Source organism: Manis pentadactyla, chromosome 12 (assembly GCF_030020395.1).
Source record: "Manis pentadactyla isolate mManPen7 chromosome 12, mManPen7.hap1, whole genome shotgun sequence".
Classification (NCBI taxonomy): Eukaryota; Metazoa; Chordata; class Mammalia; order Pholidota; family Manidae; genus Manis; species Manis pentadactyla.
This window is the reverse complement of record NC_080030.1, coordinates 76,820,696-76,846,082: the sequence shown is the minus strand read 5'-3', so window position 1 is coordinate 76,846,082 and position 25,387 is coordinate 76,820,696. Positions and strand designations below refer to the sequence as shown.

Here is a 25,387-nt window from a genome sequence, read left to right as displayed (position 1 = left end):
ATTGAATTGAATTTGTGGTTTTAGATATATACATGATAGGTAAATAGCCATATAGATAAATTAATAGAGATGTATGTGTATAAATATATGTGCATACATATACATCTGTATGTATATACATATAGAATTTCAGCTCCTTCCAAGAAATCTAGAAGCGGGGATATCCAGTAGCAATGAGCTGTCAGAAAACAGATTTTGGTTTCCTAACATTTTCCCCTAAGAGAAACCAGAACTCCTTAGGTAAACAATTGGTTATAGCACTTAGGTAGGAAATATATAACATGGACTTGGATTATCTTGTCCCAGAAAGTAAGGAAGTGCTAAGGGAATTATGTAAACAGTCAAAAAGATGTGGGGCACAATTTACAAGGATTCCCATTGGAATCAAATCTGGAAATTTTGCATATCAGAATAAGTAGTGGTAATAATAGATCAGAATCCATTGAATAAATTATGAGTCCATAAATCTGTACTGACATAAATAAATGACTGATCAAATAAATAAATTAAGGAGAAGGGAAAGACTGTCCAATAACAGAATGACAACTAATAAATGCTGGAAATAGAAAATATCCATCTGAGAGCCACATAGTGGTCATTAATTCAGGCAGGAATCAAGAAAGGATTCTAAGGTTGGTGAGTGGAAGCTTAATGAGTTTAAGGCTATTGGCATAATTTTGCAGTAAGCTAACACAAAATTTATCAATCACAAAAAGGAAAACAGTGATTTTTAAGGTGGAGAAAGCTGGCAAGTCAACCAGGTTATCAAAGTTGGCATCATGGGTGATTTTGCTGTGCCTCCAGCACACATCAGCTTGGGAAGAGCACAGCATCATATCTGGGGTCATCTTGCCAAGAATGGATGATCTGAATTTGGTCTTAAGAAAACCTCAAAAAGGCCTAGGTCGAAGGACATCCTACCTAATGAAAAGTCAATACATTTTATCTGTCAAGGTCCTGAATCACAGGAAAAGACTAAGGAAATACTCCAGATCAAAGAAGACAAAAGAGTGGTAAAAATAAGTGCAATGCATGGTCCTGGACCACAAAAGAAAGAGACATTATTGGAATAGCTGTCAAAATTCTAATGGGTTCTGTGGATTGAAGGTAAAAGTGTATCAATTTCCTGATTTGAAGGGTTGTTTGGGATTAAGAGGAGAGTATTTGTTTTTGTTAAATGTACTCTGGAGTTTTAGGCATTGTATCTACATGAGATGTGAAATTACTTCAAACTGTTCTGGCAACTTTTCTGTAAGTTTGAAATAATTTTGTAAAAATTTAAAGAAAAGTTATTTAAAAAGTAGGGGGAGAATTTTACAACACACAAGGGAAGTATAGGTGCTACACGCTTCCTTCATAATAGGAGCTAAAATAAATAGTTTAATTCATTATAAAAAAAGATTAAGAACCATTCCAAATGTACAAAACTCTGTGAAAACTATCAAGTACAGATGATAACATGCTTTGCAGTTTTGACTCACAGATATTACTGGCATTTAAATAAGTAAAAAGAGAAAAAGAAAAGTAAAGTCATGGTTTTCAAACTGTGCTTCCCAGAATTTCTGGGGGGTGAGTCAAGTGTTCCATAAATATTTAGTTCAAATTTCATCATAAAAATAACCTTTCAAATAAATAAATTAAAAACAATAAAAGAATACATTCAACAATATATAAGAATTATAATTTAAAAAGAAAACCTACCCTACACTGAAATAAGTTCTGCATCGAATAGGCCCCCAATATGTTAATTTGCCATCTCCACATAGATGTTTGAATTTACTATAAATATGCCATTTTTTTATTTAGGTGTAGCTCTGACTCTTTTCCTTTAATTCAGGACAACTTTTGTCTGCATAGCTAAAATTATAAATTCAGATACTAGTCCCTACCAGTATGAACTATAACTTTTCTTCAATCAATATTCTTTTTCAAATACAAATACACAAAAAATTGAATAGAAAAACTCATATAACCCTGCAACTGTCTTTCCTAACTTTTGATTTTGAATACCCATGTTGGTAGGAACAATTTGTTAATATGATTGACTTAATAATAAGCAAATACTATAAATTTGACCTCACAAACAAGCATATTACTAGCATACTGTTTTTTAATTTGTTTTACATGGCTTTTCCAAAACTGTTTAAGAAAAGCATTCTGCCATACACACACAGAGTTTGAAATTCACTTGTGTAAGATTTGCATAAATAAAGTTGTGAGACAAGATACATTTCCTGGTCAACTAATATATGATAAAGGAGCCATGGATATACAATGGGGAAATGACAGCCTCTTCAACAGCTGGTGTTGGCAAAATTGGAAAGCTACATGCAAGAGAATGACACTGGATTATTGTCTAACCCCATACACAAAAGTAAATTCGAAATGGATCAGAGACCTGAATGTAAGTCATGAAACCATAAAACTCTTAGAAAAAAACATAGGCAAAAATCTCTTGGACATAAACATAAGCAACTTCTTCATGAACATATCTCCCCGGGCAAGGGAAACAAAAGCAAAAATGAACAAGTGGGACTATATCAAACTAAAAAAGCTTCTGTACAGCAAAGGACACCATCAGTAGAACAAAAAGACATCCTACAGTATGGGAGAATATATTCATAAATGAGATATCCAATAAGGGGTAGACATCCAAAATATATAAAGAGCTCTCGCACCTCAACAAACAAAAAGCAAATAATCCAGTTAAAAAATGGGCAGAGGAGCTGAACAGACACTTCTCTAAAGAAGAAATTCAGAAGGCCAACAGGCACATGAAAAGATGCTCCACATCATTAATCATCAGAGAAATGCAAATTAAAACCACCATGCGATATCACCTCACACCAGTTAGGATGGCCACCATCCAAAAGACAAACAACAAATGTTGGCTAGGATATGGAGAAAGGGGAACCCTCCGACACTGCTGGTGGGAATGTAAATTAGTTCAACCATTGTAGAAAGCAATATGGAGGTGCCTCAAAAAACTAAAAATAGAAATATCATTTGACCCAGGAATTCCACTCCTAGGAATTTACCCTAAGAATGCAGCAGCCCAGTTTCAAAAAGACATATGCACCCCTATGTTTATTGCAGCACTATTTACATTAGCCAAGAAATGGAAGCAACCTAAGTGTCCATCAGTAGATGAATGGATAAAGAAGAAGTGGTACATATACACAATGGAATATTATTCAGCCATAAGAAGAAAACAAATCCTACCATTTGCAACAACATGAATGGAGCTAGAGGGTATTATGCTCAGTGAAATAAGCCAGGTGGAGAAAGACAAGTATCAAATGATTTCACTCATCTGTGGACTATAAGAAAAACAAAGAAAAAACCTGAAGGAACAAAACAACAGCAGACTCACAGAACCCAAGAATGGACTAACAGTTACCAAAGGGAAAGGAACTGGGAAGGATGGGTGGGAAGGGAGGGATAAGGGGGAGAAAGAGTCATTATGATTAGCACACATAATGTAAGGGGGTGGGCACAGGGAAGGCAGTATAACACAGAGAACACAAGTAGTCATTCTCTAGCATCTTCCTACGCTGATGGACAGTGATTGTAATGGAGTATGTGGTGGGGACTTGATAATGGGGGGAGTATAGTAACCATAATGTTGCTCATGTAATTGTACATTAATGATACCAAAAAAAAAGTAAAGATACATTTCCTCTTTCATTTTGTTACGTGATTAATAAGAATAAAATATAAAGTCAGCCCACCCTGGGGAAGTGTGCCCCGAACTCTTTAATGCGTATTTTGCCAGATAATCTCAGAGTGGGTGGAGTCAATGACTGACAATGAAACACAATTGTGTGTCATTTGGAGTCTTCAGCTCCTTTGGGATACAAAAACCTGCATGCTTGCTTCAAAGCCAACTGATAGCTGAAAATAGACTCAACATCTGAGAATCATGTGCTCAATTAATTGGTTTCTCCAATGCTTGAAGATGTAATTCAGCAAAAAGAACACACAAATTTACAGACCAAGTAAAGCTAATTTGGTAGAGGATTGTGCTCTACTGGATCCTACCAAAGTATTAGAGCATTGATTTTCAACCAAGGGCAATTTTGCACCCCACGCCTCCCAACACTTGACAGTACTGAAGACGTGTGATTGACCCCCCCAGGGAGCTGCATCTCACAGCAGGTAGAATGCAGGAATGCTGCTAAGTGCCCTGCAAAGCACGGGCCAGTCTCCACAAGGAAGGATTGTCTAGTTCAAAATATAAACAGTGCCAAGGTTGAGAAGTTCTGCCCTTAGGCACATGTTAATCTCTTACAGAAGAGTCAATGGTAAATTTTTAGACTGTTGTAAATTAATCCCTGAGCATCTGCATGCTTTTTCCTCACTCCTTCCTGTTCCTTCATAGATCCCCAACGATGGATTGATATTTCAACTTCATTTTCTATTTAACTCAGAAATGGGGTTTATTATGCTATGATGCATGGTCTTTGGCCCACCTCCCCCAAAATTCAATTTACAAAATTCCTTACATTTAAAGACACATGACAGTAGATGGAAACTTCACACAAAAAATAATAAAAGTGCAATCTTCAGCTCTATAGGTCAAGAAACTTGGCTTTATTAACTCAACCAGAGTGTAGCTCTTCAGTGATTCCTACCTTGTTCCCAGAAAGGATTCCTGTCATAGTTTTCTTTCTACACCCCTCCCATAGACTGTATTGTAAAATATTTAGTCTAACAAACTGCATTTAATCATTATTAATCAAAGACATTATTGCTAGACCCACTGAACAATGACCAATGTTGCTGCCCTATGACATGATGTTCTTCTTGTAAAATTTTTTAGCTAGAATAGTTGGCTAGTTTACCCCTATTAGTGATAAACACGTGTTTTTTTTATAAGGTTTGTTGAAGTTGACAATAGTTTGAAAGTTCTCATTTCTACCTTTTTTGACTTCCTTTTATCAAACTCTTAAGAAATTAATTAGTAAAATGATTTATATGATCAATCTATTTAAGAGCACTAGAACTGATGCAAAAGAATAAAACTGGTAATGTATCCCATGATTTCCTTCCTATTTGGGGTTTAGATGGGATATTGGTGAGGAACAAATTGGAGTAAATAAAGTTGTAAAGTTTCCCAAGGAAAATTCCATTAAACTCTTGGTCATATGCAATTACCTCCAGGATAAATTTAGTCCAAGGGAATCAACACTCCATTTAGAGACACTTATTCCTGGCTGCTGGCAAAAGAAACTGAGAGGTAGTTCTAGACTCCAAGTAACTCCTACCCTTGATTCACCCTTAGTTCAGATTACACCATCGAATGACTTCAGTTTCTCTACATCATCACATTCCAGTCAGAAAACCTTTGCAAACACATCTGCTTTCTAAATGAAGATTTGGGAAACACCCTCAGTTTATCAGCAAGGTGGATTTCTCTCCATATGAATGTTCTCAGCCGTTCTCTACTGACTTTTACTACAGTCAGCCATGGAGAATGTGAACTTCTCTTGACCTAGTTCCTGCATTTCAGGACTATCTTAACCACAACCCTCTCTTTAACTTAAGTACACTGACAAAATAAAACATTCAACTGAAAATGCTTTTCTGTGTGTAATTATGCAGGTAAGTATTACTGCAGTATGCCCAAAACAAACATCTGTGCCCTCATATGTATGTGTTATTTGCAAATCCTCAGCTTTTAATAATAGCAGGATGGATGGTTTTTCCTTTTCATAAGTTATCAGTGTTGACCAGACAGAACAGAATTCATTTTAATTAAATGTCTCTGAAATCTTTACTAAAATGAACCTAATGGTTTCCAACTAATTTCCTTCTGAAATGTGTGTAACCTGATGATACTTCTCAACAACACACAGCATTGGTACACTTTACCAGCTGTTCCTTTTAGGTCAGGTCTGGGATCTCAGAGTTGAGATTTACTGACCAAAAATCTTGGAGAAACTGTTCGCTAGAGTCTTATCTGTTTCTTCCCTTCACCTTTGTCCTAAGCCTCTTGAGATCACTTTGAATTTCTCAATCCAGCTTCCTCAGTTATTAGAATGAGGCTTACAGTAGTCAGCACTTTGTTAGTTTCCACTTAATTGAGTTTTTGAGAGATTTAGAAAGAAAAATAACCATCTTTCTTTATTAAACAGTTTACAAATAGCAACTACCTTAAAAATGCTTTTTAATATATAAGCTTGGTTTGAATTTTCTGAGATACCTGAACATTTGTTTTCTTGAATCTCCACAAATAGTACGCTTTCACCTAGAAACATTTTAGAAATCATTACCAATTTTTAAAAATTACTAATACATTTTAAGGCCAAGAATCTTCACTAAGAGTTCTCATCAATCAGGCTTGGCAGTAAAGCTAAATGATGTGGCTGTCGTTAACAAAGGATCCATTCTGCAGAAGATCAATTCTGAAAATGAAAGTATCTCTTAATTTGATTATCTCCTACAATGTATTCTAACTCACTGCATGTAAAAGGCTAATTTTCCAAAAAGGGACAAAATCAAAATCATTTCCATTTTACATACTGAAACATGTTAAATATATATAAATTTAAGTGATCAGCACTTCCTTTGTAACCCGTCATTCCTGATTAATATCCTGTTTATTGTAAAATAGGATCTTTACTGGCAGTGACCAGTGAAGGTGGCTAAAACAGAAGTTAACCAGTCAGTCTTCAAATTCTATGAGGAGTGTGTGGGGGCTCGCAGTCCACACAGGGACCTGCATCTGCTAGGAGGGGAGACCTTCAGTGATACCAGGGCAAGGCTGAGGCGTAGATGGGGAGTAGGGTCCGTGTGAATGTGATTTATCACAATTAGCAGACATTACTTACATTCAATATCTGAGGTATAAATATTTACCCACTTTTAAAAATAATGAATGTTATTTACAGTTGCTTTTGTTTTTTTTAAGGGAAGAATAGTCCTATGACTGTGGGAAGAGTGAGAAGATGGCTCTGAGCACAGCCAGCTGCCACCTAATCTACTTTACTTGATGAGGTAATTTGTACAATAGAGAAAGCATTCACTTATTTGTAAAGTGATCAGATTGAAAGTACCAGGCATTGTTTGTTGAAATATTTCTTTTCACTTGTAGATCTCCAATCCTTGCTTTTATAAGCAGCCTGACAAGTGAAGTGGAATGCCAACAACCTTCTCTCAACAAACTAAGAGGGGATGGAAGAAAGAAGAAAAGGAATGTGTGTAAAGAGATGGCCCAGGACTTCACACAGATGACACCCACTTAGGAAAAGGCAAACAAACTTAAGCCTTAGCAGAGGCAGGACAAGCCTGAGATCCTTCCACAGGGTGAAATACAATCTATTCCAGGTTGGTCCAATTATGCTAACAAATTAATCCTAATTGGTTCCTTCATTTTGCCTAGAAATATACAAAAATCATCTGCTAGATGCTCCACCTAGCTAGTTATTCACAGGTCTTCAAATAATTTTCCAGGAATACCAAGTACATCAAAACCAGATTGACATAATATGTGTAATGTGCAATAAAAGACTGTTGAGTATATTATCTATAATTCCATAATTAATTGCCATTACTTCCCACGAACTTCTGTTCCCCCAAATCTGTTACTGGCATTAAAAAAAAAGAGCTAGTTATCTCTTTCAGCTGCTAAATTCTGATAACCATTGCATTCCTTTTCCCAGTTTTTTTGTCTTCTTGGCCTTTACTGTACCTTCCCCTGTGTTAGGCAAGCAAAGAGATTCAGTAAAGCACAATGTACTGAAACAAACCCACAAATGCTGTGTGACCTTGGGCACAGTCATCAAAAGCTCAACTGAAAAGTTTACTTCCTACTTTACAAAGTTTGAGAATTGAGTTAATTTTTAGTAGGTTTAGTAGGTTTAGAGTAGGACCAAGTACAAGATAGTGCCATTTACCCTGGGAGATCACATGTTCCAGTTTGCCTTGGCTGGTCCCATTTTATACTTACTGTCTCAGCTTCCCAGTTAGTTTGGCATTTGTCACTTCTCCAGGGGTCCTGGTTTGGATGAGAATTCATGTGTTCCACCCACGTGAAAGTAGTAAAGCTGCTGTTACTGTTATTAATAAATAGAAAACATGTATTTCTCATAGTTTAATGGAGCCCTGTGTATGAGTACACATACACATTGAGATATTAATATGTGCTGGGAATTCTAGAGTCAGAATAGTGTAATTAGAACTAATTCTTACACATTTACTTGCTGTATGATTTGATGAAAATTACTTAAACTTTCTCAAACCCAATTCCTCTGCAGTAAAGACACATAATATATAGCCTGTGAACTCAATGGTTGTAAGAATCTAATGAGATAAAATATATGAAAACACTTTGTATATTATAGCACTTGATATAAATGAAACATAATTCTCAGGCTAAAATTTGACTTAAAATATCATATTTCCACAAATACTGTTTTCAGAAGCTGGCTTAATATTTCCTAAAGCTTTCTACTGTGTATCTACTATTATGTATATATTAGTGTGTTTATAATATTGGGTTAGAAAAAAAGCATCAAGTAATCAAAATGAACTGTTTGCTCAACTGTGCACTAAGAACTCTAGAACTTAGTTCCTTCTACTTCTTCACTGTCTTGGGCACTTGAATAGACACAACAGAATCAGTAAGTGCTTGGATTCAAGTCTTTGCCATTAATGAACTGTGTAGCATTAAGCAAATTATTTGATGAATCTAGGTTTCAATGAGGGGAAGACTATAACCTATTTCACAAAACTATTATGAGACATAAATGAGATCATTAATTATAAAAATCTTAGCACAGTGACCTTGTTGTACCTGATACATAGTAAAATCTGAACAAATGTATACTACTATATGTCATTTTAAATAGTTCTTAGTGAAACCCTGAGAAGAGCTCAATCTCTATTTTAGAGTACATATTATGATAGCGGAGTAGAAGGAGGCCAACAGAAAGATGACTTAGTTCCTGACCCTAAGAAAATTCTAAATTATATTTTAAAGTTAAGAAGGAATGTAGCTGTTGACCCCGGTCAACAAATACAGATTAAGTGTGTGCTATATAGAAAACACTCCGCTGGGCAAGTAGGTAAAGGTGGACAAGTGGTTTATAACAACAACAACCTAGCAAATTATACAGGATGTAAAGCAGAATATAGAAAGTGGTGTAATAAAGGTATATATAATATTATGGCTCAATGAAAGCTATAATACCAAAGTTGAATTTTTCAGGTCTCAAAAGCAGGCCCATGGATGGTGACATTTTGGATTGACTCCAAAGGTTTGGCCAAGCAGAGAGGGCAAAGCAGGAACATTCTCCTGGAGCAGGAGAGAAAAAAGAAGGATTTAGGCCTAAACATTTAGTTGACTGCTGCACTGAAGTACACACATGGGCTGTTGGTATGACACTTAAAAACAAGACAATAGAATTTTTAAATCTCTGCCTCAGTCCTGCTCACGACAATTAAAAAATAGTTACTGTTCACTCACTAAATTTGCTGTATCATTTTTAGGTGTACTAGGTGCTTTAAAGGTCAAAGACATTTGGCCCATAATGAACCTTTGAAAATCGTTTTAAGTAGGATGACTTGGCTTTTTATATTATAAGTTTTATGTATATAAACCCACATTATAATCATGATAGTTTACTGCTATTTTATAGTAATATGAATGGTGTGGGTAAAATCAGATATGATTTTAAATCACACCAATAAAATCAGTTTGATTTATTCTCCAATTCAGTGTCATTCATTCGTTTATTAAAAATTCAACACATATTTTGGAATACATGTGAAGAACTGTGAATAGAAAGTTAAAAATTAAATAAGATTATAGGATTGTCTATATTACTAATCCATGTACACAAAAAAAATAAAATTGGTTCATAATTCCCATAACCTTATACTATGAATATGAGAATCTATCATGTCTGATGTTTTCTCTCCATTTGAACTGATGTGGTCTTTTCTGAGTTGGTCTGTTTCTTTAGATAAGTTTTTCTGTTTAGTTTTAGAAAATAAAATTCTGTACTTACATGTTTCAGTTTCTTAGACTAAGGCACTATAAATTATCACTGTTGAAAAGCTACATAAGTGTGCATTGAGTTAAATACATTTGCTACATTCATCTAATGGCTAAATCTAGCTTTCCATGCAAATTAAAGCTCCCAATACTTTATTGAAAAGAATGATTTCACTCCCAATTGCAAAGATATATAGTTACTCTCTGTTGAAGATTTCCCCTACCTGTTTGGTAAAATAAATACCATTTCTTTACTTTGATGTCAGAAGAAAACATAACTAGGATTATAACATCTCCTAAAACACTCATTTTGGAAATTAGAATCTTCATCCTTCATTAATCTGATATTCTGATTCTCTGATACATCTTCTATAGATGTTGCACTGGATCAGCAATCACTCTTGGAAAAATGTATATAGGTCAAAGAATTTTTTTATAATTTTAAATTGTCCATTTGTAATAGAGCTTCAAGCCACTTATATACATAATTGAATCATTTATTCTGGTGTTCAACCCAATAAAAATAGCACTCATGATTTTTAGAAGTGGAACCATTTTGGCTAAATTAGAAGCTTTCAAAACTAATCCATCCTATATATATGACATCATTGGCTTAATTTGGGTGTAGTTTTGTGTAACTCTGGAGTGGGGAAGGAGTGGAAATCCCGGGGCAAACTACCTCTAAAACCAAAATCAGTCAAAGGGAGAAATTAAGTTAAGAAACCCATTTATTTCTTACATGCAGTCATCCCTTCTCTCTCTTGACTAGGCTGCAGCAGAAGAGAGCTCCACCCAACCTCTCGGTCCAGATAAAACCTCCCACACCTGCGTAATTACCTACTGATATGTAGATGACCACTGCTCTCCACCCCTTGAGATACCTATTGATATGCAGATGCACTAAAGCCAGGCAAGAGATTCTGGAAATATTGCAATTTCACCCACATTTTGTACATAAAGAATGACATTTAAAGAGAAGATGTAAAAGAAGAATTTTCGTTAGGAGGCAGATTAATTTTTTTCATGGTACTCGGAGCCATGGGCAAAAAGAAATTTAGAATAGAAAACCTAGCCCTAGTACTCTAGTCCTAGAATTAATTGATTCTGGGAAAGCCTTTCAACTCCATAAAAAGCAAACAGAAATACTTCTTCATAAATACCTTATAGATACTTTATAAATGCAAGAAATATTACTGATAATATCACTAATAAAACTTGATATCTTAAATAAATAATTAAATCATTTTAGAGGAAAAAAGGGAGAATTTGAGCGTTGTCCTTGAACATTTCTCAGCAGGCTATGTGAGAGAGTCTCAGCAATGCTCTGCTTTTAATATTTCTAATATCAAGGAAAATGCTGGAATAGTTAAGTTCTTTGAATTTTTAAGTGGTCCTCTTTCTGTTATTTGGATCATCAGAACATTAACACTGAAACCAAAAATGTCAGTCTGGGACAGAGGAAATAACCCCAAAATGTGACTGAATAAAAAGCACAGCAGTCTAGGAAAATGGGGAGGAACCACCTGTACCGGGCTGTGAACCACCTCCCAGAGCTCAATCTACTCAGCATTTCTGACAATACTTATTTTGATATTAATATTAAGCATTCAGAATGAATGAAGTATTCAAGATACATCTCACCCACCTAGAAGGCTTTTTAACATACTACTCAGTAGGTGCTTTAAAAAGGAATAAATGACTTAGCAGCTCAAGATTATTTTCACCATTAAGAATTTATTTTCCTCCATTATGTTATTATGAGGAAGAAAATTCAACACTTAAGTGCCTGTTGCTCTTTGACAGAACAGATGATCTCTTGAAAACTCTTCCTGCTTTAAGATTTGTGCTCCCTACTCTTCAAAATGCCAGAGATCTTTGTAGAAAAAGGAACAAAAGGAGGCACAGGAAATGCAGGTGCAAAAAAGGGGGAAAGCTAGTGTTCATTAGCCTCCACTTCATAGGGGTGGTATCATCATTTGCAGTGGTATTCTACCCTGCTAAATAAATTGTATAAACTCCAAAAGGCACTTTCTGAACAGGGAGAACCTGAGCAACTTAGTCCTACTACCACTCCTTCTAGCAATTCTGTGATGTGCAGGAATATACACACTGCATGGGCCTGTGACACTTTTCTCTGTTTCTCTGACACTGTGTTTTCCCTTCACTCAAAGAGAAAGCTAGAGACATCCCTTCAGGACTAAGTGGCCTCTATACCCAGAAAAACATAAACTACTTTAGGAGAAAATAAAGACCCTAGTATATCACTATTTCTGTATTATTTTTTTTCTAAAATATGTACTGTACAATCTGTGAATATAGTCATTCAATATCAGAGTCAGGTTTCTTAATTCTGTATCTCTCTATTACCCCCCCCCCCCAAGGAATTAAAATTTAACACAGTTTGCAGCTTAAAACCAGTATAAAATAAAATTTCAGAAAATGTCATGGCAACACATCAAACATTTAATGTCAAGTTCCCTTATGTTCACAGCATTGCAAAAGGCAGCCACCAATTATGCAATTTTGGAATGATATTCTACTTTGTAATTAAAAACCAGGTTCTCTGTGCTTGGTATTTGTAGAGCATATGTACAAAGCAATTGCTCCTTGGGAAGGAAAGATGGTATCTTTGCGTTTTGAAAGACCTCTGCTTACAATAAATTAGATGTCCTCCTTTCTTAGCAGGGAAGCACCTAACTTCACACTTTGTGGGGCTTCCCTTATTCTGACACAATATAGCTTTCAACTTGCCCAAATAAATAAAAATTCTGTAAACATTTAAGTACTTTTTCATAATTTACTTTCAACCAATGATATAAATGCTCTATCTTACTAAGGTCCAAGAAATGAAGGTACAGTCATAAATGTAGGCATCTAAGCAAATGGTACACTTTAATTAGGATGCTAATGAAATTTCTACTTTCTAGAGAGCAAAATTTTTCAGATAACCAAATCTTTACCTCTGTAAATGCCAATTCCTTTTGATATTTGAACAATTTTAGGTGTAAATCACTCTTAAATATGTTACACATTTTTCTACCACCTTAAGCAGGGCATAGTGACTGCAATAAATTTTTCTTCAAAATGACTCATGGCCACTTTTGAGCATCAGTTATTATTTAAAACTCCAATATAAGAATGATTTCAAGACCAAAAGAACTGTTTTTTCCCTGTTATTAAATGACTCCAGGCAACTGTTAGAGCTTACTGTACCATTTTAGTTTTTCCTTCTCCCCAACCACTGAAAGTTTAAATTTTCCTTTTTAGTCTTGTATGTGATGAGTGAAATGTTGCCTCCTTTTCATGACTTTTACCTTGGACTTAGGAACTACATCGAGAAAAGTTGTTGCAACTATGTATGAACCAAGAATACACAGACACTAATTAAGGACTCAAGGGACATGTCTACAGATAAGACTCTGAGCTTTCTTATGTGCATTCTGTAGTGTTCATTTAGTCTATTCAGAGATCTATATTGCTGACGTCCTACTCTATTATTTCAGGCTGGTGAGCTACTGACTCGTTGAGTTCTCTATAAAAAGGGTATATAACTGACTCAAACTTCAGAGAAGGCAGGTAATTTATTACTGGTTCCTTGGAAATAGCTTTAACAGGATGTAGTCAGTTGCTCTTTTCTTAACTATAGAAATACTTTAAGTAGGAAATAAAACAAAGCCAGGAAAAAACACAGCTAACTGTTGATTTCTGAAAATTTCTCTCTTGGTTGGTAACATACAAAATTCTGAATATGTGACATATTATAGGTGTCGCTTAAAATAACAGGCAATTTTATAGTCTACCCATGGTGTTGAGATAATAGAACTGTAAGACCCCACTTTTAACATGATCCCACAGCATGGACGATAAATGGGCTGTTTTACCAAAGCTCCAGTATCAGGTTAGAGTCTTACTCAAATTTGTACAGTGTAATATTAAGAATCCGGCACTATAAAAATAAAAGGCTAGATTTTAACCTGCTAACAACCACTAGGGAGGTAATTAAAACTGGGAGACGAGGAGTCAAGGATGACTTTCACTTTATATTCTGTATTTCTATATAGTTTAACTTTTGTAACAACATATGTGTATATAGGTTAATATATACACATATCATATATAATATATATATATATATATATATATACTTGTTTTTCACTTAAAAAACATTTTTGATTACAAATAAAACCACGCAAAAAAAACCCCACTCAATTCCATTTCAAACAAACAAAATTTCACTTTACTCTGTGGGATGACTCAAATACAATCAAAATGTTTGCTGCATACTTATTCCTCACATTTATTCAGATTGGGCATTGCATTAGTTTGCTAAGGCTGCTGAACAAAGTCCCACAGATCGGGGGGAGGGGGGGGCTCAAATAACAGGAACTTACCATCTCACAGTCCTGGAGGCTAGAAACCTAAAATCAAGATGTTAGCAGGGCTAGTTCCTTCTGAGGACGGTGAGGGAAGGGTGTGTGCCAGGCCTCACTCTTTGGCTTATGGATGGTCTTCACGTACCCATAGCATTCTCCCTGTACATGTGTCTGTCTCCAAATATCCTCTTTTTATAAGAACACCAGTTATATTAGCTTAATGCCAACCCTTAATGACCTCATTTTAACTTGATTATTTTGTAAAGACCCTATCTCCACATAAAGTTCTATCATGAAGTTCTAGGGTTTAGGACTTCATATGAATTTGGGTGGAACTCAATTCAGCCCTAACAGGTGTTAACAATCCACAGCCCTCCTCGAGATCCAGTCAATAAGGCTCTTTTCTGAAACAGCTGCGGCCCCACCACCTCCAGCCACACTGGGCATGCCTTCTCTCTACTGTCTCTCACTTTGCTCTTACCTCTTAGCAAAGGTGAGAAGAGCCACAGGTTGCCTTGGCCTTCAAGCAAGTCACTGTGGTAATTCCTTTTCATAGCCTTCTCACTGTTTTCAGGAAAGTAATTCAAAGTGTCGCTGGAAAATCTTTCTATAAGGAGAGATTTTCCTGAAAGTTGAGAGTCCTGCCTGCACAGTTTCTACACAAACACTGACGTTTAATTTTTTCTTGGGGAAAACATTATTACTTGAAAACTCATTTTGTGAAGTCTGGCACAACAGCATATAAAAGCATATTAAAACCAAAAAGATTCAACACATGCTCATATTGATGCTGGATTCTCACTTTACCTTAGTCTGAATGAGAATTTTTATGATATAAATGCTTATCTGGTTAATATCAATTTATAGCTTCCTGATTCCTATTTTCTTAAGTTTTTATACTAAAAGACCCCTAACTTCCCATATATCTTATTTTAAAAGGAAACTTCAAAAGTAATAGATTTTATAGAATCATAAAGTAAGAAGAGGAACTTTATCAATTAGCCACTGTAGGATTTCATTTCACAAAAAATCTAGACCCCAAAGGAGCCCCATTGGTGATGGTGAGCTAATCACTGGAACAAAACAGCCTTCCGTAGCTGGAAGACCTGTAGGCTCCATGCATGCTTTCTTAATATTTGCAGTTATAATCTAGTCTATGAGAAGGAACCTTACAGAATCTTCACAAAAGTAACTGATCTGTGAAAAAAACGAAAACAGAAACACTGCATATATATACCTAAAATCCAGAATGCCTTTACTTTTAAATAAGGCCTGCTGTGAGAGGATGTGGACCTTACTACCAGTAAGTGCACATTTATACAATAAGCTTGTTCATGAAAATAGATTACTAAAAGACATACAGCACATAAATATTGATATATTAATAATAATACAGATGACACAAATTTAAAGAGATAGCTATTTTTAACATATTTTCATCAGCTCTCTCTATAAAAATAGATGTCTATTTTAAATGTTTAAAAAAAAACTCACTTTGATATTCTGTTCCTCAATTTGTTGATCATAGTCTTCCTCCTGCTGAACCTGCCATCTACACTGAATCTGGAATGGGATGCTTGCTTAAATTTCCCTTGTTTTCATTATTATAAAACCAAACAAATATTTTTTTCCAGGCATTTGGAACCTTCCTTGTTAAGTGTGTCAGCACTGATAACAGCAAAAAAAAAAAAATTTTGTGATCATGACTACATGTTATACTTAATTCGAGAGCAGAAAGGTGGTTAGTTTAAATTCCATGACATGCTAATCTTGAAATTTTAAATGTTTTCAGAACTTCAGGAAATGGTTCTAATAAATCTTCAATAGTTTATGCTTTTTGAAGGGTCCCCACCCATAAGATGGCGAACCTCCTGCTTCTCTTCTGGGTCCTTGGTTCCCACCGGCGCCACCTGAAGCCCAATCACCCCTCGCCCCCCTAATCCCAGCACCCAGCCAATAGCCACCAGCCCCATAGAAGTGACACCACAATCACCCCATGCCCCTTCCTATATAACCCAGCACCTTTCCCCAATAAAGCGGAATTCTCCGGTGAATTGCTGCTGTGTGTCGCTCCTTTCCTTTCATTGGTGCCGAAACCCAGGAGACGGGACACCCCAACTGGGCCCCGTCTTCCCCCCGACACCAGCAGCAGCTTGCCCTCGTCTTCTTTTTCCGGCGCTGGATCCTCACACTCACCACTCCTCTCTGGCCTTTGGGTAAGTTTTCCCCCAGGGTGGGCCACTCTTCCCTGAGCTATCGCAGCGCCATTGACCGTGATCGCCCGGCAAGGCCCTGATGCTCGGGGACGAGGAGGGAACTCTCCCTGCCTTAGGCCTTCACGGCTGCAGTGGACCCTCAGGCCCCTCCTCCAACAGCCATAAATGAGGTGACTCCTTTGCGGATGAGAACGCTCCCTTTCTCCCCACCTCCTCCTTCCGTTCCTTCCGCCGAAAATTCCTTCCGCCGAAAACTCCTAGTACAGGTACCTCGGACGCCTGCACTCTGCCTTCTTAGAGAAGTCTGGGTGACGACCCACACTTCCTAAGAAACCGACTCGTATACGAGTTTCCGCAGACCACCAAGGATCACCGGGAACGCCCTTTGTCCCCTTGCCGTCTGCTCCCAGTCCGAGGGTCTCCGTTCGTCTTCCCCTGTTTGTCTCCTTCTCTGTCCTTTAGCCATGGGAGCCTCCTCATCCCTCCCTGGAAGCTCACCTCTTGAATGCCTGCTCAAGCATCTAGCCACCCTCTCCCTGACGCCTGATATAAAACCAAAACTTCTCCATAAATACTCCCAAGATTGGCCGACACACCCCCTAGACAATCACAACCAATGGCCCGCAGGGGGAACTCTTGATCCTAACATCACTCGCGATCCTTTTAACTACTGCCAGCGCCTGAAAAACTGGAAGGAGATTCCCTATATCGAAGTTTTTCGCCTCCTAGCTCAAAATCCCAGCCTCTGCACCACCTGTTCCCCGCCCCAAGTTCTCCTAGCTTGCAGGCCATCTCCCTCAACTCCACACACTCCCAGTCCCTCCTCAATTACCTTTGACCCAGCCGACGAACCTCCGCCATACAGGCTTCCCCCTTCCGCCCCTCCCCCTCCTACAGCCCCCCCCCCTCTTCCACCGCGGCCGCCGCCTCCCCCTCCTCTCCCACAACAGCCCCTCCCCCTTCCTCCACCACCGCCGCCATAGCCGCTGCCTCCACCCCCGCAGCAGCCTATCGTTCACTCCCTTCCCCCTCCTCTCCTACAACAACCACTCCCCCTTCCTCCACCACCATCTCCTCCCCCACCTCACCCCCCCTTGCAGTTCAAGCCTGAGCCTTTCAGCCCCCCTCCAACTAACTTCCAGGAGCCTCCTCTGTCTTTGCCCCCATCACCCGTTTCTCCCCCACAGACTGAGCCAGAACCCTTCAGTCCCCCTCAGACTCAGTCCCGAAAACCTCCCAAAATTATTGCGTCTTTGCCCCCATCACGTATTTCTCCCCCACAGACTGAGCCAGAACCCTTCAGTCCCCCTCAGACTCGGTCCCGAGGGCCTCCCAAAATTATTGCCCCCCTCCGAGAAGTAGCAGGATCCAAAGGCATCGTGCGCATTCACATCCCTTTCTCCTTAGGAGATTTAGCCCAACTGGAGAAACGCCTAGGTTCCTTTTCCACTGATCCCACGGCATATATCAGGGAGTTTCAATAGACCCTCCAGTCATACAGCCTCACACATCATGACATTTTCATGCTCCTGACCAATACCCTCCTTCCTGAAGAGCGTAGACGAGTTTGGGACATTGTGCAAACGCACGCCACTGAAACCCACAGGACTGACCCCACCTATTCCTCTGGCCCCACCGCTGACCCCGAACAAGACCCACACTGGGATTATAACACTGCCATGGGTCTCCGCTCTCAAGATATTTTTGCCTCCTGCTTAATAGCAGGTCTGAAAAAGGCAGCTCGTAAAGTAGTCAATTTTCAAAAGCTCCAACACATAATTCAAAGGAGGGGGGAGACACCCTCCGAGTTCTTAGACAGACTCACTCAAGCCCTATTACAGTTACCAGCCTGGACCCAGAAACGCCTGATGGGAGACATGTCCTTATGACATACTTCCTGGCTCAAAGCTACCCCGACATTAAAGCTAAACTCAAAAAGTTAGAACAGGGCCCTGCTACCCCACAGACTGAGATCCTAACAGTGGCCTTTAAAGTCTTCCATAACCAGGAGGAGGAGAAAGAACGCCGTAAACAAAAAGCTGATCAGGCCAATTTCCAAATGTTGGCCCAGCTGATAAAGCCACAACCTGGGCGCCCTTCTACAAACAAGGCCCCCCCAGGAGATTGTTTCAACTGTGGACAAGAAGGACATTGGTCAAGGGCATGCCCCTCCCCCAGAACTCCTACCACCCCATGCCCCAAATGCCACAAAAAGGGCCACTGGGGGTCTGATTGCCCAGCCACCTGAAGGGGAGGCTGGACGAACAACCCCCATCCTAAGCCCGCCGTAGTGGGGCTGGCAGAAGAAGATTGACGGGTCCCGGGGGCTTCTCGCCCGACCATTTCCATCACCAACCAGGATCCCAGGGTTACTTTAATAGTAGACGGTTGCCCCATCTCCTTCCTCCTAGACACAGGAGCCACCTCAGTGTTGCAGGAATACCAGGGCCCTACCACGCCTGCCATTACTCCTATAGTCGGGGTAGGAGGTAAACAGATTTTCCCATTAAACCCCCCCCTTTTATGCACAATCCAAGACAATCCCATACCTTTCTCCCACTCCTTCCTGGTTATGCCCCAGTGTCCCATCCCCTTACTAGGACGAGACATCCTTTCTCTCCTCTATGTTTCCATAACTATATCCACTCCCACAGCCCACAGTACTCCCTTTCTGGTGGCCCTCATAGCCGATGACCCCTCTCTACCCAATGAAAGCTCCAGTTCCGCCCTCAGAGACCCTGTAAATCCCAAAGTTTGGGACATTACAAGCCCCTCCGTGGCTCTATGTCCTCCTGCCTCTATCAAATTACGTGACCCCTCTCAGTATATCTGTCAGGCCCAATACCCCCTAACCATTTCAGCCCTCATAGGCCTCCAACCCATCATTCAAGATCTTTTAAACAAAAGGTACCTCAGACCCACTCACTTCCAATTTAATACCCCCATATTAGCTGTTAAAAAAACCAATGGATCTTTCCGCCTTGTCCAAGACCTTCGCCTCATTAACATGGCCATCGTCCCTATCCATCCTTTAGTCCCAAATCCATGCACTCTTTTATCGCAGATCCCTGCCTCGGCCTCCCACTTCTCAGTATTAGATCTCAAGGATGCATTTCTTTCTATCCCTCTGGACCCCTCCTCCCAAGATTTTTTCGCCTTTATCTGGACGGATCCATACACAAGACATTCTGAACAACTCACTTGGACAGTTTTGCCACAAGGCTTCCGAGATAGTACCCATATTTTTGGACAGGTCCTAGCTCAAGATCTCAAACAGTTTCAGCATGATCACTCTGAGTCCACCTTATTACAATACGTGGACGATCTTCTACTCTGCAGTCCCTCGTGAGAACAGTCTCAACTTGACACTGCCTCCCTACTTAACCTCCTAGCTTCCAGAGGTTACCGAGAATCCCCCGTCAAAGCTCAAATCTCTTCCCCTTCTGCCACGTACCTCCGATTTCTTCTATCTCAACAAAGAAAGTCAATTACCTTAGACAGAAAACGGCTCCTCTCTGACATGCCCATTCCCAAAACCAAGACAGAAATCCTTTCCTTTCTAGGCCTGGCTGGGTATTTTAGAGCGTGGATCCCTAACTTCTCCCGGTTAGCAAGACCCCTATACGACCTCAGCAAGGGCCCCCCTGAGGAACCATTATCCTCCTCACCCTGACACTCCTTCATTAAGCTCTGTCGAGCCCTTGTGGAAGCCCCTGCTCTCCATCTTCCTGATTTCTCGAAGCCCTTCTCATTATACATTCATGAAAGGTCCAGTCAAGCTCTAGGAGTCCTAGGCCAATATTATGGCCCATCCTTTACCCCAGTAGCTTATCTTTCCAAGCAATTAGACCCCACAGTTCGGGGATGGGACCCCTGCCTACGGGCATTAGCCGCTGGACAGCTCTTACAGAATGAAGCTCATAAACTGACATTCGGTGTGCCCCTTACCATTCTGTCCCCACATCACCTAAAAGATATCTTAACCTACAAAAGTTTACAGACTCTCCCTCCCTCCAGACTCCTGACCTTACTGTCCTCTTTCCTCCAAAATCCAGACATTTCTTTCCTCCCCTGCCCGCCCCTGAATCCGGCCACTCTTCTTCCTCTACCCTACTCTCCTCATACTCCCTCGCATGATTGCCTGGAAGCCCTTCACAACTTCCTTCTGTGCCACTCCACGATCTCTGAAGGAGCCCTCTCACACTCTGACCTCATCTGGTTTACTGATGGGCCCTCCTTTAAATATGAGGGCACCCATTTCGCAGGATACGCAGTAGTCTCCCTCGAAGATATCATCGAGGCACGAGCCCTACCCCCCCGGTACAACCAATCAACAGGCCGAACTCATTGAAGCCACAAGAGCTTGCACTCTGGCCCGGGACACGTCTCTCACACTGTACACTGACTCCAAATACGTATTCCACATTCTCTTGTCTCACGCAGCAGTATGGAAAGAACGAGGCCTCCTCACCACAAAAGGGAATTTCATCACTAATTCAGCCCTGATTACTAAACTTCTAGAGGCTTCACAACTCCCACACCGACTGGGCATAGTCCACTGCAAATCACATCAAAAGGATGACTCCCCCATTACAAGGGGTAACAACAAAGCTGACAGAGTAGCCCGGTCGATTGCCCTATCAGAAGAAGCACCAGACAGCGATCCGTCTACCCCTACAGTTTTAGCCTTATCACAAGACACCCTCTGTTCCCAGGACAGAGAGTCTCTCTTCCGCCTCTTACATGATCTGTTCCATCCTAGCCCCCAATCCTTAATCCATTTTTTACAATCCTTTTTTTCTCTCTCTCCTGAAGACAAAACCCTACTTGACCAAATCACCCGCAGGTGTACCATTTGCCAACGTACTAACCCTAATACCCCCCTCAAGGCCCGACCCTTTCTGGCTCATCAAGCACGGGGTAATGTCCCCGCCGCAGATTGGCAAATAGGCTTCACTAACATGCCCCCGTATGGCACACCAGATACCTACTCATGTTAGTAGATACATTTTCAGGATGGGTTGAGGCTTTCCCCACCACTAACAAACGAGCATCCGTGGTTGCCTCTATCCTCCTCACCCAGATCTTTCCTAGGTTCGGGATGCCCACTTCCCTCCAATCAGATAACAGCCCTGAGTTCACTGCCCAAATTATTCAGAACCTCTCCAAGTCGCTCTCACTCCCCTGGCATCTACACTGTCCTTATCGACCACAGGCTTCGGGAAAAGTAGAAAGAGCCAATAGGTCTCTAAAAGACATCCTGACCAAACTATCTCTAGAGCTACACCTTGACTGGGTTCGCCTACTTCCCTTATCTCTACTCTGCATTCAGGCCCTCCCAAAGAAACCTTCCTTCTTGTCACCCTTTGAGATCATGTACGGCCGCCCAATTCTACCCCCAGGGCTCCCTTCCCACAAAGGACCGATTCCTCCCAATATGGCCCTTCCGCTACTCTCTCTCCTCCACACCGAATGTGGAAATATCAAGATTGGCTCCTTGCTGATCCATCCGCCCTTCAAAATCCTCCTGTCTTACAGCCCGGCCAACTAGTGTTTTATAATCCGCCAGAGGATCGGCCCTCTCTCACCCCAAAATGGGAAGGTCCACACCCAGTTATTCTCTGCACCTCCTCGGCTGCCAAGCTCTTACTGCCTGATAAGTCTGTCACCTCTTGGATTCATATCTCCAGGTTGAAACCAAACACCCAGGACCCATCTTCTTTGGACACTCAATACCCATCAGTTACAATCAAGAGTCCTTCGGATACAGCCCAAGACGCTGTCTACTCTACCACACCTCATCCCTCTGATCCCTTGAAACTCTGCATCTCCCGTTCACCCCCTTTGCCATCCATACCCGAATCATGACTTTTTCCTCCTTTATTGCTCTCTCGCTTTTTTTCCTCATTCCTATTGTCTTCCCTGCCACCCCAGCCTCCTTTGTATGGCAATTCAAAGTCAGACAGACTTACACACAGCATCAAACAAAACTTACTACCCTCATTGCCACATCCGACTGCCCTCTGAAAGGCTGCTCCGAGCCTTTATACCTCCACTTTCCTCCCTCCACCAAAGTGTTCACTAGCAGCTACCTTTATTCTCCCTACCTCTGCTTTCTCTATGACCAAAAACAAGCCTATTGCAGGCAATGGCCAGACACCTATGAGGGATGTCCCTACAGGTCTTGCATCATTCACTACATGGGTAACTCCTGGTACCCACAGTATTACTCCTCCAACCGTTTCATAAAATATCCCAACAGCTCATTCTCCTTATTAATCCCAGATCCCTGGAACTCTCAATGGGCCACTGGAGTCACAGCCTCAGTTTACTATGGGGGGTTCTTGACCCCCCCACGGTACCCTTCATATCTCTCGAGAGTACGTTCCCTCTCATTCCCAGATCTCTCAAGTTGCATCCGACATCGGACATTCCGAAAAAGTTATTGTCCAAACTCTTGATGGCACCTCTTCATCTTCTTACCTCCATTCCTACTCTTGGTTACAGCTCATCCAAGACACCACCATCTTTCTCAACCACACCCTCAACACCGCCAATTGTTTCCTGTGTGCATCACTACAGCGCCCACTGCTGGCCGCCGTGCCCCTTAATATTTCCAACTATTCCTTCCATGCAGAAGGACAACCCCTCCGCCCCCTGGCAGACATACCCCTATGGGAACCAGAATACACAGATAATCTCACCATCCACCACTGTGTAGGCCCAGCTCCACCCCCCTCCAGCACACTTCACTGCCTCTCTATCTACACCCCTACCTCCGGCTCTAAGACTTTCACGCAACCAGGTCACTTTTTTTGGTGCAATGGCAGTCTTTTTAACTCACTGCTTCCCAACTCCAACATACCCTGCATTCTCGTCACCCTAATCCCACAGCTTACACTTTACAGCATGGCAGAATTTCTTGAGCTCCAACCTCCCTTGCCCTCGCTCACAAAAAGGGCTGCTTTCCTTCCCATCATGGTCGGTATCTCTTTGACCACCTCAGCCATTGGGACAGGGTTTTCGGGAGGAGCCTTGGGTCACTCTCTATGGGCAATTAAAGATCTCAACGCCAAACTTGAGGGAGCCCTGACATCCACTGCCGATTCCCTGGCCTCTCTCCAAAGACAGGTCACTTCGCTAGCTAAGGTCACCCTTCAAAACCGGCAGGCCTTAGATCTGCTTACAGCCGAGAAGGGCGGCACCTGTGTCTTCCTTCGGGAAGAGTGCTGCTATTACATCAACGAATCCGGCATTGTAGAAACTGACATTACCAAACTCACCGACCTTGCCTCCAGCCTCCACTCTGCTTCCAATTCCAACCCATTCTCTTCAATACTAACAAACCCCTTCCTCACCTGGCTGTGGCCCATTGCAGGCCCCATAGTAATCATTCTTCTCACCTGTCTCTTCTTGCCTTGCATAATAAAGTTGATCAAATCCCAAGTCAGTAAAATCTCTAATCAAACTTTCAACCAGCTTTTACTCAGGAACTACCAGCTTTTAGCCACAGAAGATCCCTCACCCTCATGTGACCTCCTCACCACACGCTGAGATGGACCCCTCTCTCCGCTGGAAACTGTTCCTGGAAACAATGGCCGCAGATGCCTGGCTTCTGGCACCCGTATCCTCTTGGCACCATTGGAATCAACAAGTCCTCGACTTATGGTTACAGGGAACCTGCATTGATTTCCAACCTGAAGAAGTCCACATCTACTCGTCCTTACTGTGGGGAGTCCTATCAACCCTTTCCTCCCAGTCCTCAAGCCCTCACTCCCTTCTCCGCCCCCGTTCAGCAGGAAGCAGTCAGAGAGAAAGCAACGTCTACAACCCCATAGAGGAGAAAGGGGGGAATGAAGGGCCCCCACCCATAAGATGGCGAACCTCCTGCTTCTCTTCTGGGTCCTCGGTTCCCGCCGGCGCCACCTGAAGCCCAATCACCCCTCGCCCCCCTCCCAATCCCAGCACCTAGCCAATAGCCACCAGCCCCGTAGAAGTGACACCTCAATCAAATCATGCCCCTTCCTATATAACCCAGCACCTTTCCCTAATAAAGCGGAATTCTCCGGTGAATTGCTGCTGTGTGTCGCTCCTTTCCTTTCACTTTTAGCTATGGGAATTTATTTAGAAGTAGAAATACTAGCCCCAAACAAAATGGAAAGTTAAATCAATCATTCCCTGAAGTTAGAGCAATAATATTTTCTAATAAAAAAAACTTCAGATGGATTCGAATAAAATCCCTTTTTGTTTCAAACTTAGTGGCTGAGGTTACAACCACTAAGGTTACAAGCAAATGTTAGCCTGGGCTGTACTCATGAAGGTCTGACCAGGGCTAGAAGACCCACATCCAAGGTGGCTACTCACATGGCTGGCAAGTTGACGCTGGCTGCTGGTGAGAGGTCACAATTACTCTCCCCATGGGCCTCTCCATGGATGCTTGAGTGCCTTCAAACATGGTGGTTGGGTTCCCTCAGACTAAACCAAGAGACCAAAACAGAAAATGCAGTTCCTTTAATGACTTAGCTTCAGAAGTCAAACATAGTCACTTTCAAGTTATTTCAATTCTCACATATCAGCCTGATTCCACGCGAAAGAAGGCTACACAAAGGTATGAATATCGGAAGGTGAGGCATTAGATGCCATCATAGAGGCCAGCCACAAATACATAGCAAAAAATTACATGTTAAAAAATAACCACTACAAGCAAACATTCTGCCAAATAATACAGTATTCGAATGTGATAAGTGGTAAGAAAAGAAAAGAAAATGAAATCATGGGATATAAGGTGAGAGGTTACT

The 25,387-nt window shown here is 41.0% G+C and overlaps 2 long non-coding RNA genes across 2 annotated transcripts in view; one reads left to right on the top strand and one right to left on the bottom strand.

Annotated features, from left to right (window-relative positions):
- LOC130679827 (uncharacterized) overlaps positions 1 to 25,387 on the bottom strand; it is a 94,510-nt gene that overhangs the window by 14,392 nt on the left and 54,731 nt on the right. The window contains exon 3 of the long non-coding RNA XR_008992784.1: positions 24,954 to 25,064. This is a non-coding gene — a long non-coding RNA (uncharacterized LOC130679827). The remainder of the gene's footprint in view (positions 1 to 24,953; positions 25,065 to 25,387) is intronic.
- LOC130679826 (uncharacterized) lies at positions 16,361 to 24,662 on the top strand. Its single transcript, XR_008992783.1, has 2 exons — positions 16,361 to 16,589; positions 24,069 to 24,662. It is a non-coding gene; the product is annotated as an uncharacterized LOC130679826 (long non-coding RNA).